This window comes from Periplaneta americana, chromosome 4 (assembly GCF_040183065.1).
Source record: "Periplaneta americana isolate PAMFEO1 chromosome 4, P.americana_PAMFEO1_priV1, whole genome shotgun sequence".
Lineage (NCBI taxonomy): Eukaryota > Metazoa > Arthropoda > Insecta > Blattodea > Blattidae > Periplaneta > Periplaneta americana.
The window spans coordinates 155,306,017-155,324,170 of NC_091120.1; the positions used below are offsets into that span (position 1 = coordinate 155,306,017).

At 35.4% G+C, this 18,154-nt stretch overlaps 1 long non-coding RNA gene and 1 pseudogene across 1 annotated transcript in view; both read right to left on the reverse strand.

The window, feature by feature from the left end:
• Positions 1–1,646: 1,646 nt before the first annotated feature.
• LOC138698960 (NADH-ubiquinone oxidoreductase chain 1-like) lies at positions 1,647–2,552 on the reverse strand (annotated as a pseudogene).
• Positions 2,553–2,654: 102 nt separating this feature from the next.
• LOC138698337 (uncharacterized) overlaps positions 2,655–18,154 on the reverse strand; it is a 52,039-nt gene continuing 36,539 nt past the window's right edge. The window contains exon 2 of the long non-coding RNA XR_011331836.1: positions 2,655–3,208. This is a non-coding gene — a long non-coding RNA (uncharacterized lncRNA). The remainder of the gene's footprint in view (positions 3,209–18,154) is intronic.

Sequence of the window (18,154 nt, forward strand, 5' to 3'; positions counted from 1 at the left end):
GGATCGGATCGGATCGGATCGGATCGGATCGGATCGGATCGGATCGGATCGGATCGGATCGGATCGGATCGGATCGGATCGGATCGGATCGGATCGGATCGGATCGGATCGGATCGGATCGGATCGGATCGGATCGGATCGGATCGGATCGGATCGGATCGGATCGGATCGGATCGGATCGGATCGGATCGGATCGGATCGGATCGGATCGGATCGGATCGGATCGGATCGGATCGGATCGGATCGGATCGGATCGGATCGGATCGGATCGGATCGGATCGGATCGGATCGGATCGGATCGGATCGGATCGGATCGGATCGGATCGGATCGGATCGGATCGGATCGGATCGGATCGGATCGGATCGGATCGGATCGGATCGGATCGGATCGGATCGGATCGGATCGGATCGGATCGGATCGGATCGGATCGGATCGGATCGGATCGGATCGGATCGGATCGGATCGGATCGGATCGGATCGGATCGGATCGGATCGGATCGGATCGGATCGGATCGGATCGGATCGGATCGGATCGGATCGGATCGGATCGGATCGGATCGGATCGGATCGGATCGGATCGGATCGGATCGGATCGGATCGGATCGGATCGGATCGGATCGGATCGGATCGGATCGGATCGGATCGGATCGGATCGGATCGGATCGGATCGGATCGGATCGGATCGGATCGGATCGGATCGGATCGGATCGGATCGGATCGGATCGGATCGGATCGGATCGGATCGGATCGGATCGGATCGGATCGGATCGGATCGGATCGGATCGGATCGGATCGGATCGGATCGGATCGGATCGGATCGGATCGGATCGGATCGGATCGGATCGGATCGGATCGGATCGGATCGGATCGGATCGGATCGGATCGGATCGGATCGGATCGGATCGGATCGGATCGGATCGGATCGGATCGGATCGGATCGGATCGGATCGGATCGGATCGGATCGGATCGGATCGGATCGGATCGGATCGGATCGGATCGGATCGGATCGGATCGGATCGGATCGGATCGGATCGGATCGGATCGGATCGGATCGGATCGGATCGGATCGGATCGGATCGGATCGGATCGGATCGGATCGGATCGGATCGGATCGGATCGGATCGGATCGGATCGGATCGGATCGGATCGGATCGGATCGGATCGGATCGGATCGGATCGGATCGGATCGGATCGGATCGGATCGGATCGGATCGGATCGGATCTACTCAGCAAACTCTTTACTTACCCCAGTTCATATTCAACCAGAATGATACTTCCTATTTGCATATGCAATTTTAAGAGGGGTAATTGCTTTGGCAATATCAATTGCAATTTTGTTTATTATACCTATATATGATTCAAATTTCGGAGGTATACAATTTTATGCTATTAATCAAATTATATTTTCATTAATAGCAAATATTGCAATCTTATTAACATGAATTGGAGCACGACCAGTAGAAGTTCCTTATATTATTACGGGACAAATCTTAACAGTTTTAAATCTTTTATATTACATTATCCACCCAACAATAATAAAATTTTGAGATAATTTAAATAATTAAAGTTAAAAAGCTTTAAAGAAATGTATATATTTTGAAAGCATAAGAAAGAAGTTAAAATCTTCTATTAACTTTACTTAAATTAATAATAATGTATATAAATCTTAATACCCAAGAGAAACAGTCAATAATTTAATGACCAGGGTAAAAATCTCCTCCAAGCCAAATATATCAACCTATCATAACGAAAACGCGGTATTGTACCACGAACCCAAATAAATATAAAAGAAAGAAAAGAAAGCCTAAAATAAAGAAATATAGAATTAATATCACTACCCAAAAAATGATACAAAATAATATTCTCATAAACAAAATACTAGCATATTCAGCCAAAAAATTAATGAAAAACCGCCACGTCTATATTCAACATTAAAACCTGAAACCAATTCTGATTCAACCTCAGCAAAATCAAAAGGAGTGCGATTGGTTTCAGCCAACCATGAAGTAAACCAAATTATTGATCAAGGAAATGTAAAACAAATTATTCAAATGTCAATCTGAAAATCATAAAATATTATTAAATTATAGCTACCTACTATAAATACAAAAGACAACAAAATTAAAACCAATCTAACTTCATAAGAAATTGTCTGAGCAACAGTGCGTAATCACCCTAATAATGCATAATTAGAATTAGATGACCAACTAGCAATTATAACAGTATATACACCCAGACTAGTACAACAAAGAAAAAATAATAAACCCAACTCAAAAGAAATAAAACCAGTAAAGTAAGGAATTACAAATCATACTAACAAGGACAAAAATAATCTACAAACAGGAGCAAAATAATAACAAATAATTAGACAAGAAAGGAAATGTCTGCTCCCTAGTAAAAAGTTTAATTGCATCTCTAAAAGGCTGCAAAATACCAATAAAACCAACCTATTTTGGAACCTTTAAGAATATGAATATACCCGAGAACTTTACGCTCCAACAAGGTTAAAAAGGCAACACCAGCTATAACAAAAATAACTAGTAAAATAAAAATAATAAATAATACCAAAACCCTCCCTAAACATAAATATTATTTATAGAATAAATCTATATTCAAAGATTCTAAATCCATTGCACTTATCTGCCAAAACAGTAGCAATTAATAATAATCATAAACAAAAAATTATTCCAAATATCTGGTCGTCTCGTACTAAGATATAAAATTTATTATAGATAGAAACCGACCTGGCTCTCGCCGGTCTGAAGTCAGATCGTGTAAGATTTTAAAGGTCGAACAGACCTAAACAAATTGAAATTCTACACCCAAATTAAATCTTAATTCAGCATCGAGGTCGCAAACCCATTTATCAATAAGAACTCTCAAAAAAGATTACGCTGTTTTCCCTAAGGTTATTTAATCTTATAATCAACAAAATTGAATCAAGTATTCATAAATAAATGTATATTAAACAAAGAGAGTTAATTAATTCTTCCCATCACCACAACAAAATATATCACATATTAAATAAAATAAACAAACAAAATAAATAAAATAATATATATAAACTCTATAGGGTCTTCTCGTCCTATAAATAAATTTAAGCTTTTTAACTTAAAAATTAAATTCAACAAAAATAATAAGAAACAGTATATTCCTCGTCCCACCATTCATTCCAGTCCACAATTAAAAGACTATGATTATGCTACCTTGCACGGTCAAAATACCGCGGCCTTCAAAACTAATCAGTGGGCAGGTCATATTTCATATTAAAATACAAGAAAAGATGTTTTTGATAAACATGCGAGAATAAATTTACTTGCCTAGTTCCTTTTAAAATCTTAACAAAAATTTTATAATACAATTACAAAATTGCCAATTCCATCATAATTACAAATAAATAATAATTTAATAAAAAATTCCAATAAAACAATTAAATATTAATAAATCAAAATCTACAAAAAAAAATAATAAAATTTTAACAAACCATTGAAGCCAATAACATTTCACTACTAAATAATAATTATTATAATTATTAGTAATTATAAAACAGTAACTAAAATAATTAATTAGATCCTTCAAAATCGGGAAACAAAAAATGTATAATATAATTTAATAAACCCTGATACACAAGGTACAACAAAAATCTACTTTTATAAATTAATCATATAACCTTTACAGTAAAAATAAACTATAATTGCAAAAAATTTAATCAACAACATATACAAAAACAATTAATTAATTTTAACATAAAAATAAAATGAAAAAAATATATATAATATTTCAGATTATATCGAATTACACGTTAAAATTAATCAGTGTGAATGAAATTCTTAACTTAAAGATTTAATCCGTATTAAATTATCATCCCAGCCACACCTACCGGTACAACCACTATGTTACGACTTATCTCAACTAATAAATAATAAGAGCGACGGGCGATGTGTACGTATTATTTTAGAGCCAAAATCACTATTACAATCTGCAAAAAATTACAATTAAATCCAATTTCATAATAAAATTTCAAATAATAATCCAATAATAAATATAAATGTAATCCATCTCCACCAAAACATAAACTGCACCTTTACCTGAAATAATTTATAAAATTAAATTAAGAAAATTTCATTAACCCTAAGAAGATTTTCATTATAACGGCGGTATATATATATAAATATATATATATACATATATATATATATATATATATATATATATATATATATATATTAATCTTGGTAAAGTTCAACGCGGACTATCGATTAAGGAACAGATTCCTCTAAAAGACTAAAATAGCGCCAAATTCTCTAAGTTTCAAGACCCTAACTAGTAATACTACTCAAGTTAAAAATAATTTATATCTAAAATAATAGGGTATCTAATCCTAGTTTAAAACAAAAGATTTCATAGCCTCAAATAAAATAAAGTCATAACAAATATTAAGATTTCACCCAAAAATAATAAAATAACCTCTAACAAAACTCTTAACTACTTTAACTAAAAATATTTACTTATATTCATTGTATAACCGCGGATGCTGGCACAAATTTTACCAATAATAAATCAAAATTACCAAATCAAATTCCCATAAATTTACAAAACTTATTACTGCGAAAGAACAACAAATTAAGTAATCATTAAGATAAAATAATTAAATAACGCAAAAACTTACATATAAAATAATTAAAAGCAAATAAATAAGCAAGAATAAAACTCATTAAATAAACACTAAAACAGTAATTGGACTTAAATACAAAAATTAAGATTATATTAAATGAAGAAAATGTAAAAGCCGAATTTCTCCATACATTTTAACCAACTCACAAAGTATCCTCAACACAACTCCTACATCAACTCTTAAACTCTTAAATAAACATCTAAAACTACGGGACAAATAAAAAAAATTGAGGCATTGACCACTAGTGTATAATAAAATTATCTCTTCTCTTTAATAGTAACAGTATAACTACAGATCTCATTTATTTTTCGATCCGATCCGATCCGATCCTCGATCCGATCCGATCCCCGATTCGATCCGATTCTGATCCGATCCCCGATCCGATCCGATCCCCTCCGATCCCCGATCCGATCCGATCCGATGCCCGATCCGATCCGATCTCATCTAATTATCTGATCTGATCTCATCTGATCTGATTCTGGGATCTGATCTGATGCGATCTGATCTGATTCTGGGATCTGATCAGATCTGATCTCATTTGATTCTGGGATCTGATCAGATCTGATCTCATTCGATTCTGGGATCTGATCTGATCTGATCTCATCTCATTCTGGGATCTGATCTGATCTGATCTCATTTGATTCTCAGATCTGATCTGATCTGATCTCATCTGATTCTGGGATCTGATCTGATCTGATCTCATCTCATTCTGGGATCTGATCCGATCTGATCTCATCTCATTCTGGGATCTGATCCGATCTGATCTCATCTGATTCTGGGATCTGATCAGATCTGATCTCATCTGAATCTTGGATCTGATCTGATCTGATCCGATTCTGGGATCTAATCTGATCTGATCTGATTCTAAGATCTGATCTGATCTGATCTGTTTCTGGGATCGGATCTGATCTGATTCTGGGATCTGATCCTGGGATCTGATCCGATCTGATCTCGTATGGGTTCTGACCTTAATCGATCTGAACTTCCGCCTTAAAAGACGGCAAGCCCCACAAAATATACTTCTCAGACATGACCAGCGGCCATTCTTCGTTTTTCTGTCATCATCCTCTTCTTTTTCATCTTCTTCTTTTTCTTCTCCTTTTGATGGTAATTGGTCCTCAATGGATAGTGTTGCCATCGAATCTGGCATGACGGATGGCATGTCAACTGGCATGATAGGTGGCAACTCTTCTGACATATCACCTAACATGGGTGCTGCCCTGGACTCTGAGATGGAATATGGCATGGCAAATTCCCATACCGATGCGCACTTCGGTCGATCTTCTGACTCTCGCTTGGGATCTCGCATGCGATATTCGATTGTCGCGAAATGTGGCATGGCTTCCGATTCTGGGACGTAATCTGGCATGCCAAATTTCCAGATTGATAAGCACTTTGGTATTTCTTTTGATTGTTGCGTGGAATCTGGCATGCCAAATTCCAGTATTAGTGCGCTCTTCGGCCTTTCTTCTGATTTTGGCGTGGTATCAGGAATTCGATATTCCGATACTGAAGCGCACTTTGGTAGGTCTTGTGATTCTGGTGTGGAATCTGGCATGCCAAATTCCCGCATTAGTGCGCTCTTCGGTCTTTCTTCTGATTTTGGCGTGGTATCAGGAATTCGATATTCCGATACTGAAGCGCACTTTGGTTGGTCTTGTGATTCTGGTGTGGAATATGGCATGCGAAATTCCCATAGCGATGCGTAATGCGGTTTGTCTTCTGGGTCAGGCGTGGCACCATGCATGTTTGGGATCACTGGCATGTACTCTGCAAGAAACGAAATAAACTTGATCGTTAAGCATGTGTCCTTGCATTCACAGGCTTTCAGCGAGTGGCATATTAGTAGGGCGAGCTGCATATTTCTACTGTCAATTTGCAAGTCAAGCAAATTCATGTCATACAACCTCCTCAAAAACGTAAGAAAAAATTACAAAAAACTCAAGACACCTTTCTTGGACCGGTAACCCCTAAACCTGGGAAAAAAAAAATTGCCTTCCGCACTAATAATAAATTAAATAACGTCATGCCTAATAAGCTTCATAATAGAGATCGATTTCAAAATAGTGGCATATATATACCACAATGGAAGAATTGCCCCCACAAATACATTGGTCAAACTCGCAGAAATTAGAGACCCCGGTTTAATGAACATGTTTCCGATTTCAAATAGAATAGACGAAAATCAAAGTTTACAACACATCTGATAGAACAAGGTCATGAATTAACCAATATAAATTATATAGGGTAAACATTGGTAATTTCGTGATAATTTCATGAAAACTAATTTAAAATGCAAATGTGTAAATATATCCTTATTCCGATTTTTTCATCTAAAAGACGATAACTTGCTGTACAAACCTGGAGACATAACAGATTGGATACATTCTTGATTATGTACCAAAAACCACTTTTACTACTTAAGCTGAAAGGTTGGTTATTTCGTGATAACCTTGGTAATTTCGTGATATTGCATTGATAAATTCGTGAGAGGTAGAAGAATTGTGGAAAAATTCATTAAAGTCAAATGAAATTCTCATTTATTGTTACAAGACTTCAAACATAGTAATTCCGTCTAATATTCATAGCAAGAAAACATAGAAATACATATCAACACATAATAAGAATGAAATCAAAGTAAAATTGAAATTGAAAAGGGATCTTCTTTGCCCTGAAACGGTGAACACTTTTATTACGGACTCCCACTCTTAAGCTATAGCCTACATATATTACTAGGGTAACTCCAAAAGCAGTGCATAACATTTGTTTAAAAATTTTATTTATATTGTAGATGCATCCTTAAGGAACAAAATGTCACTTTTCCACATAATCCCTGTCCCTTTCAACTGCCTTATGTAACCTAGGAACGAGGGCCTGCAGACCGGCATGGTAAAAGTCTGGACCAACACGTCTGAGCCACTCTTTAGCAGCGTACACACGGGAGTCATCTTCTAACCTCGTTCCGCGAAAGGATCCTTCAGTTTACCAAAGAGATAGTAATCGCACGGTGCCAGTTCAGGACTGTAAGGTGGATGTTTCAGTGTTTATCCGAATTTTCTGATCTGGTCTGTGGTCTTGTGACTGACATATGGCTGTGCGTTGTCGTGCAATACCAGAACATCCTCATTCTCCCGATGTCGTCGAACACGACTCAGTCGAACTTGAAGTTTCTTGAGAGTTGCAACATACCCGTCGGAATTATTGGTGGTTCCGTGTGGCATGATGTCCACAAGCAAGAGTCCTTCTGAATCGAAAAACACAGTTTCCTGCCGAAGGTGTACTTTTGAATTTATATTTCTTTGGTGAATTTGCATGATGCCACTCCATTGTCTGCCTCTGTCTCCGGTCCAAAATGGTGGAGCCATGTTCCATCTTCTGTCACAATTCTTGCAAGTCATCTAGCACTTATCTTTGACACTTAGCATGATAACAAATCAAACAGAAGCTACACTGAACCAATTGCGTCTCCGTTTTCTTTTTTGTTATCACATCTTGTCTTCAGATTTCTAAAATTCCTATTGTAATACATTTTATACTATTTTAAAAATTGTAACACTTAATGTTCAACAAAATTTCGCCTCGAACAGCTAAGATTTCTATCAGTAAAGCTAAGCCTATTTGGCGACTACAGATGTATCTAAAATTCAAAAAACATTTCCTAAAATTTGATGAAGATACAATAAATCTTTGTACCAAATATCATATGCTTACCTTTAGTAATAAGCCTGTAATGTAACTACAAACATCCACAAAATTTGTATGCCTGAGAAGTCGACGCAAACTTGCTCTCTCCAAACATAAAAGCTCACTGAAGCAACTACAATAGTCACACAAAGCTTAGCTGTATGTTTGTGGAAACTGGACAACATATGCAATCCCTTGGCGGAAATTTGGATCTCGTAACGGGAATGGTTAGTTCACAAAAGAGCACACAAAAAGTATCACGAAATAACCACTGCCACGAAATTACCAATGTTTACCCTACTACACGTCGTTCACTCTATAAAGTCCACGTATAAATATCGCTGAAGAATTATATATTTCACAAGCATTAAATAATGGTTTATCCCTTTTGAATGAGCAACTCCCGAACATACATAGTCTGCTTTATAATTTAAATTCTCCTTACACACGTGATTTTCGGTACACCAGTATGCTTCCATACCCCCCCCCCCTCTACCTTTCAATTTTATGTTACTTAGATTTTAAGCGTAACATTCGTCAACATTTGTGACTGAATTATCTATAACAAGAATATATTTTCTTCTGCTCCGTCTCCGTAAGTAACTTCTTTATTTAATTGGTTGCCCCCCCTCTTTTTGTGTTTCGTGAATTAACATCATTTGGTACGCCTAAACAAGAATTTCTACTTACTTTCAGATTACAACACCACACGTCTCCAGCGTTACGTCCATTTTTACTACGCGCATATTCACCTCTCTTACTACTCTGCCAATTTGCATCAGCACATCGATACGACATTTGTAAATGCAGACTTCATCTTAATCTTGTTATATAGTCACATTGAATAGCGCTTATGCTATTTATATAGCTTAATCTTATACTCATAAAACTGGAGTGATCGTTTACTTTTTAACAATTTAATTTTAGTATATATAGTTTTCACTGTTTTATGGGATTATTATAAATTTTATCCATTTACTTGTGACTCCATATGTGTTATCATAATTCATTATGCATCCCAATCTATTTCATAAGACCCATGATTTCACTGATCGTTTATAATACTTTGTTCATAAGATTTTTTAGGTTAATTGGAGATCTAATGATGGCTCCTTCAACCTAAAACGTTCATCAACACGTTAAAATATAAACATTCATCTTATTGTAATATTGAATAAGTTTCACGGCCTTATTAATAAAACTTTATTAAGCTACTCAAGGCAGAGCTACGTTATAAATGCATCCTCCAAAAACGATATGCGAAGTGGACAGCTTCAAATATTTTGGGTGTATCTTCTGCTGCCAGGAAGTTAAAAGGATAGCTAGCTTTTAATAGAAAAAGCAGCAGCTTCTGCGGACATCCGGAAAAAAAAACTAAGGAAGAGACTAGTGAAGTACTTTGTGTGGGATGTGCCAATGTAAGGGGCATAGATATGAGCATTACGACGAAGTGAAGAGAAACGACTAGAACCATTTGAAATGTGGATATGGAGAAGAATGGAGCGTGTGAAATGGACTGACAGAATAAGAAATGAAGCTGTGTTGGAAAGAGTGGGTGAAGGAAGATTAGTGCTGAAACTGATCAGGAAGGGAAAAAGAAATTGGCTGGGTCACTGGCTGAGAAGAAACTGCTTACTGGAAGGAATGGTGAATGGTAGAAACTTTTATGCAGAGAAATAGATTAGTTGATAGATAACATTAATATAGGCTAGGGATCATATGCAGAGACTCAGAAAAAAAGGCGGAAAATAGGGAAGATTGGAGAATGCTGGATTTGCAGTGAAGTAGCCTATCTGTCCTTGGACATTTGTGAAAGTGTGTACTCCGCGTACGTCTTAGCTTTACAAACCACTCACTGTTGATCGTGTAGTGTGGATTTGTACGAAACCGGCCCCGCACCTCGCATGCGTCGTTTCTTAAAAAACAAGCCTTGAAAGACTTGATGGAACGCTCTCACATTTCAGTTCACTACGCTAATTTCAGTCTGGGATTTAAATTCAAACATAAACGCAGCTTAAATGATACTGACTAAACTGACTCAGTAATCATAAACCATTCTGTATTTTGCGAATACTTTTAATGAAAAAATAAACTAATTCATTCAAGTGGAATAAAACATTGAGGGAGAAGTAACCTATTAACATAGGAAAGCGAAGAATATTAGTTATGCGCTTAATTGTGTATTTTTTAGTTTAGAGTACAATTATTTTTTAAATTGTGTTTTTGAATAATAAACAATGGTTCATTGTACCGTACGCAGTATTAGCATTCAAAGGGAAAGGGATATTGGTAGACGACTGCCAAAGTAATGGCAGATGGGTTTCAAGCCTGCAAGCGTAATATCCACGGGGCAGTTCTAAACGGAAAGAACTCAAAATTTAAAGTTTTGAGAAAACTGAAATTCAGAGCTTCATGTTGCTGTGAAAATCCAATTAATAATAAATTATTTCAGTGGCATACACAGAATTTTTAATTGGGGAGGCGTTATTAAAATTGTTTACAATTTACATTATCGGTATTTTAAATTTTGTCTATTATTATTATTATTATTATTATTATTATTATTATTATTATTATTATTATTATTATTATTATTATTATGAGCAGCAATTGATTTTTTTACAGAGAGATGTGAAACTAGTTCCAGGAAGAACGTTAGCGACAACATTGTCACGCTGCGGCTGCAAAGAAACATTTGCCAATGTGAAATTTTCGCTATACTCGTGAGAACCACTACGCGACTTTTTTATTTTAAAAAGTTGTAAAATCGTGCTTTGCGGTTACTTAGACATATCAAAGAACCTAGAACGATAATATGAAGTTTATATTAAAAATATGAACTGTCAAATGCACAAAATGTTACACGAACGTTTCACAATTAAGTCAGAACTCTAACGAACGGGCGAATACCGCTCTTAAATTGAGTTAAAGTCGGCAGCGCACAATATTTAACATCTGCACTACAGAATTGACATAGTAATATGCGTTACAAGAGCGATATGTTGACGTTTTCATGTTCGAGGAAAAGATTGAAAAAGCGAAACGTAGTTGAGCTTTTTTAATTTCCGAGAACATGAAAACAAACATACCACTCGTGTATCGTACATTATTTTGTGCGAAGATCGTTTATTACATACCTAAAATAGGAATTTCTAATTAGTTGCAATGAAATCTCCATCTTGGTTTCTGTTCAATGACGGCAACTTTGGAAAACAAATATATCTATCTTCAACATTGTTGCTATAAAATGTTTTCTGTGTTTACTATATTCCAGCAGGCCGTGATATACGTCTGTCTTTTTTTTCCCCCAGTCTATAAATGCGAACTTAAAACAAACGGTAAGGTTATGTAATGATTTATTTTTCATTTTAATATTTTAACAATATTATTTATATAACATATTGCAGTAATAACATCGGCATCTGGAATCTTGTTGATTTTTTCACGGCTTCCTTAATGTTACTTGCATTACAAATGCAGTAACTTTTGTGGTGTTGTAGAGTTTACTTAATATTTGCAAAAATTTAAAAACGATAATTAAAAATGCAATTTAGGTGAAATTGCAGTGGTAAGTTTCCAATTTATAATTGTTACTATGTTAAACGTCTCTAAAAATAATATGTTAAAAGCCCAAAGGAGTATAATGAATATGGCGCTTAAGCGGTAAGAAGAGGGAAATTGTTATGTGTGTTGCGTTGGGAATACTGAATGTGGTATTTCAAATTGACCGCGTATTGGTTTTGTGCGGAAAGCAAGCAAATACGCACGATCTCGCACAAAACAACCTTTTCAATTGAGGGGCTGGGTGCAAGAAGGGCATTTTAGAGGATGTGCCCTTTTTGAGTAAAACGCTTTATTGCGGTCTCTTATCTGTTATGCATATAATCACCAAGTTGTAGTTCAATACTGTGATCATAGAGGTCAGGAGTACCAAAAATGTAAAGGCGTGCATCTGTAACATTATTATGGTTTGAATTTTCAACATCAATTTTCTCAAAACTTGCATTTGAGAGAAGTGTCTTTCTTGCACCCAACTCCTCAATTTCATACTGTGTCAGCTTCATTTTATTACAAGGTTGGTACGAGGCGTTAGGCCTCTCTATAAAAAAAAGCATCGCATTGTTATAATTCGAATATGCCATAGCATCTAGGACTGGGATTATATTGAAGGAGAGGTAGGAATACTATGTCTTATGTCGATGTAGATTTTGTTACTCTGACAGTGAAAAATTAGAAAGGGGGAAAAAATTGTGGATAAAAAATACTCAAATCTAAAAATGTCTTTTTTTTTTAGTTCAGGTTAACCCCCCCCCCCCCCCGTTGCTTATGCTCATGTGTTGAACGATTATTCGATTTTCACAACATAAACCTTAAAAATTCAGATTTCTCAAAACTTTAAATTTTGAGTTAAACCAACTCACAATGGACCGTCGATATCGTATTCCTGTCTGCATACTTTGATAAGAAACTATTTAATAATATGATATGATTGTTGTTTATTGTTAGTAAAATAACATGTACAAAAATACAGTCTTAATTCTTCACTGAAGGAGGAAAAACTCGTGCTCAGGGAGTTATCTATGTTACGTTACCTTAAGTTACGTTACGTTATGTTATGTTTACTGTCACTGTCTTATTAAAACGCTATAGAATTTCGTGTTAGAATGTTAAAATAATGGTCTTCCTTTCTGTCAAGGACCTAATATGTTTAACGTCAAACATTTAAGAACAGGTTCTGCGAACTGCGACAAATTCAATAAGTGAATCGGAAGACTGCACAGTGGTACCGATCACCTCAAAACACGGCTAAAAATATTTAAAGCTAACTAGCATGCACTGTATACATTTTTTATACTACATTGACTTAAGTAAGTCACAAAAAACAAAAAGACGTCATGATATTTGTTACCCATAATCTCTTCACTCGCACGCAAAATAGCCGCATACTAGCCATACCAACACACAAGACATCATCGTATTCATCATCATACACAATCTCGCTCTCGCGCTTGTGGAATACCCTACCCACTGACATCAGAGACTGTCGGAATTTAGTAGCGTTCAAAAGCAAACTTATTAAGCATTTTCTTACTGCGTAGAGTAGGTTTACTTTTTACTGACTTAATAAAAAAAAATATGTTTTCTCTCTTCTTAACTTTTGCAATAAACTATCTAGCTATTATTAATCAGTTAATCTTTTAGTACTTTGATTTTTATTGTATTTGTGAATTTAATATTAACTGTAATTATAATTATAATTATAATTTTTTTTCTTAATATTGTAGTTGTAATCCCTTGGTAGAGTTGAACAGAAGGCCTGATGGCCTTATCTCTACCAGCTTGAATAAATAAAAATAAACTCTGTCTTATTGACCAAACAACTCGATACAAAATCGGAAAATCAATATTTGCGACTTTTCTTCAGAGTTTTCTTTTCCAGCTTCTGTTATTATATGATTCAACAAAATGTCTGTTGTTTCTTTCTGGCAAAAGATTTTTGTTGCAATATCGTATATAATCTTTGTCTCCGTCTAAATGCCATCTTGTACCCTATCATTAAACAAAGAAATCCTAAATGAGACGGCTTTTTAAACAATACAGTACTAATTTGTAGTGATTTTCATAACCGTTAATTCAAATAATAGTCATTATTTGTAATATAAAACCATAGTTCGAATTTTCATCTAGTATAAACTTTAAGTAATTATCACATTATCAGTATTTTTACGTTCTAACAATAGCAAGCTTTTCTTGGAACATAATAAAAAAGGCGCAATTTTTTCTTTTAGAATCTAAAAATAGAAATGTCAGACAATATCTTACAATATAAATCAGAATCGGGGAGCTTTGGGATACTTTTGTAAGTCTGCGTGAGCAATTTTTCAATTACCGGCAGCACATATTTACTACGATATTAAAAACTTCACAATATAACGACTAATGACATAATATGATTAAAACATCACTGTGTCAGAATAATATACACATAAACAAAGTCAGAAAATACATTACTCGCCATAACACAAAAGATTAAGTTGCCAGAAACGTGTCCTGAAACGCGCGTCAGAAATAAGCTTAGCGCCAAGGGACCAAGCACACACAAACTCTCACTTTCAGCTCTCACCACTGAGGAGAGTTGAAGAGCAGTCATCATCTGCAGTTTTATGACCCACTGACATAATAGAACAATGGCAGGTGGGGCACATCCTGTTATTCGCATTTTGAAAATCGATTTCTGGCCGGGTTTTGAGGTGATCGGTACCACTGTGGACAGGTGAGAAATGGCTGAATGACACTACTGGATAAAACCCTATTTGCTACCTGTCATCATCGTTCCTCCTTTCCGAAGGTCAATTCCAAATATGCCTCCTTTCGTCTCTGTCTTCCCAAGCTTTTTCTCTGTTTATTTCATCTCACTTGTATCCCCGTTCCTTTAAGTGGTCTTCACATTGGTCGTCTTCCTTTCACTTTTAAATTTAATATTCTCTTTGACAGACTTCCCCTTTCCATTATTTTAAGGTGCCCTAACCACTGTAAGCTCTTATTTTCTAATTGCCAAGGCATACTTGTATCAATAATAATTAAAATCCCGTGAACTTGTGCTTAGCTGAAAGCGCCACTACTTCAGAATATAAACAATTACTTACCATTTGATCCAAAAGTTCCAATAACGTCGATGGCTCCGAAACGAGTCTTCAGATCTTCTGGCATCGCCACACGCATTAGATGTTGCCAACGTTTGGGCTTCAGCTCATCTCGTTCTCTGATAGCCCTGCTGCTGTCGGGATCTCTGTCCCCCTCCGTCTGTGTGGCAGCGTCTATCCTCATCTTCTCAGTTGATTCACGTTCAGCTAAAAGACAGTGTAATTCTGAGTTAAAATCTTCATAATACACTGTTTGCTAACTATGAAGAGGATAAATAGGTACGGTCCGGCCGAATGGTTATGTCGCATCCCGGTTTCTCACACTCGTTTCTCTTGTCCTCTCTGTAAGGGATAGTGTCTGAGTTGTTAGGTTCTCTCTGCAAATATCTTCTGTACGGAATTGCATTTTACGTAGTATTATAGAACTTTCTAAAGTAATTTTAAGAAAAAAACATTAAATAAGTAACTGTCATGTGATTTCCCTCGTTTTGACGAGCATGTGACATAACCACTCGGATGGACAATAGCATGACAACATGTACATCACTGAACTATTAACAAGTGAATCATACAAGTAAAGTCTGAAAAGAAATCTAAAGATGAAGCACGTAGTAACGGTTACTTCTAATAAAGGTATAACCTCGAAGAAAAATAAATTTAGGGATCTGAAATAATATGTAGATAATCAAAATGATATTCATTGCATCACAGAGTCGGTAAATGAAACGTGAAATTAGAAATGAGGTCCCAATTGGAAAGCATTCTTCTGAAGTATGTAAATTATTCCATAATAATTATCACAGCGTAATGATGTTATTGGTAACATTGAAGTCATGTAGGTCATGTATGTATAATGCTTTATTGGAGGAAGTATTCAAAAGACGCTTGTTATGTTTATTGGAACAAATCTCAAACACATTAACTAAAATTCCAATATACTTACGTGATGCAATATACTGTAAGTGCATTTTTATTGTACGAACAGTCATCTCCCTCCTACAGTGTTATTAGAAACTGTCAATTTTATAAACTAATAGAATACTGAAGTCTTCTAACACATGCAGTAAATCAATAATATTGAACAAATTTTTCACTTTTGAACCCATAATAGTAATCTTTTCTCGTGAGTTATTTTACGATGCTTTATCAACTGCTATTATGAAATGAAGGTGATAATGTCAGCTAAATGAGTCCAGGAAAAGAAGCCTGAAAGAGGCCCAGCATTTGTTCTCTATGGGTTCTAGTTAGTTACTGCTTCCTACTTTGAAATATTTTTACAAGTCACTGTGACGTAAACAATTATTGTACCTTCACAAAAGTCAGTTTCGGAGGTTTGTGTGGATGTCTGTGTAACGATGATGACTACTGGATCCACGTAGACCTCGGAGTCTCTTGTCTCTACTGTGTCGGGTTCAGCTGAAAAGCAACATTCTTCTGAGTTGAAATATACAAGAAACTGCGCAAGCTCAGTGACATAGAGCATAGATACACAAGCTATCGCTAAGGGAGTTATTGAAATTCGTTCTATTTCGAGTGCTGTAGTAAACCGTTCTGAAACGCACTTGAGAAAATACAAAGAAAATGGATTTGTTATATAATTGATATCAACGACCCAGTTCAAAAGGAAACAACTGAAAATTTAAAGTTTTGACAAAACTACATTTTAAAGCAATATGTTGCTTTGAGAAACCAAAGGATCATTGAAATTGCTCCAGAATTTTGTTAATAATGTTTCATATAGCTATATTATAAGTTTCAAATAATTAAAATGTGTTAATTGGATTTTTCACAGCAACATAAAGCTTACAAATTCAGGTTTATCATAATTTTAAATTATGAGTTGTTTCCCTCTTGAACTGGGCCATCTATATCTTTAGACCTTGGTGAGAATACTGACACGCCGCACAGAAGTGAAGTCTTCCGTCTCGTCTCAGTATCTCTGAAGGCTCAGACATGTGCGAGTCATGCAGAGGAAAGCGGATTCAAGCCTGGTCGCAATGATTTTTATTTCCTGAATAACTCGAAAATGGAGTTCTACAGAGTCATGGGAAAGTGGAATAATTATTAACCAAATCCTATCAGTTATTCCTAGGCTTGACCTGGCCCAAAAAAAAGATAAAAAGCGAATCATTACTTGGGAGGTAGTTTGTCTTCTTCAAACAAAATAAAAAAAAACAGTTGTGAAAAAATGTTCTCCAAAACACAATTTTAGCGTTATTCCGAACGTAAATTAATATGACCAGCATTGTCTTCGTTTGTGTCTACTCGTACTTGCTAATAATGCTTCCACTTTTCGTCTCTTAGGTTTCTTGCTACTCTCCTGAAAGTATTTCCTAGGACATTCCTCTGCTAGGACCAGATTCCAATTTTCAGGGCAATATACTGGTGATTCCCAAGGTATGATTGCATATAACACATTTTCTGGAAAAGTTACAGTAAAATTCAACCACTAACTCTTCTTAGCTAAAATTTCCTAACACTGGGATTACTTTTAGTCCATTTTTAAAACACAATGTATAAACATATTAGGTCCTTGACAGAAAGGAAGACCATTATTTTAACATTCTAACACGAAATTCTATACCGTTTTAATAAGACAGTGACAGTAAACATAACATAACAGCCAAAATAATTTAAACGAAGATATTACCATTCTTTCCCTCAGTCTCTTCTTCTGATACAATACTGGTGTCTGATGATGTTGTAAAATCGATGACAGTCAGTATTTCTGAAAAAAGCAAAATGAACTTGATCATTGAGCATGTCATTGCTTTCACTGAATATCATATTACCCTTTCAACACCAAACGTAAAACAAATTATGTAAAATTTAATTTCTATATTTTATCGCAATAATGGAGTAATCCCTCGTAAGGTTACATTTTTTAACGTGTAGCTTGAGACTTACATTTGGGGTGGAATGATTGTTATGGTGAAAAAACACAAAGAATAAACTACTTAAAATGTTTTAATTTCGAGACAACAACATAAAACAGAAATGTGGTATCAACATTGCAATGAGTTATTTTATGAAATAATTGAAACAGAACCATCTCTTACAAAGTATTACAAAAATTCAGAATTAAAAATTTTTGTCATAATACTTATTATGGAAATTGAGAAAGAAGTTATATCCCGAAGTCAAGCACA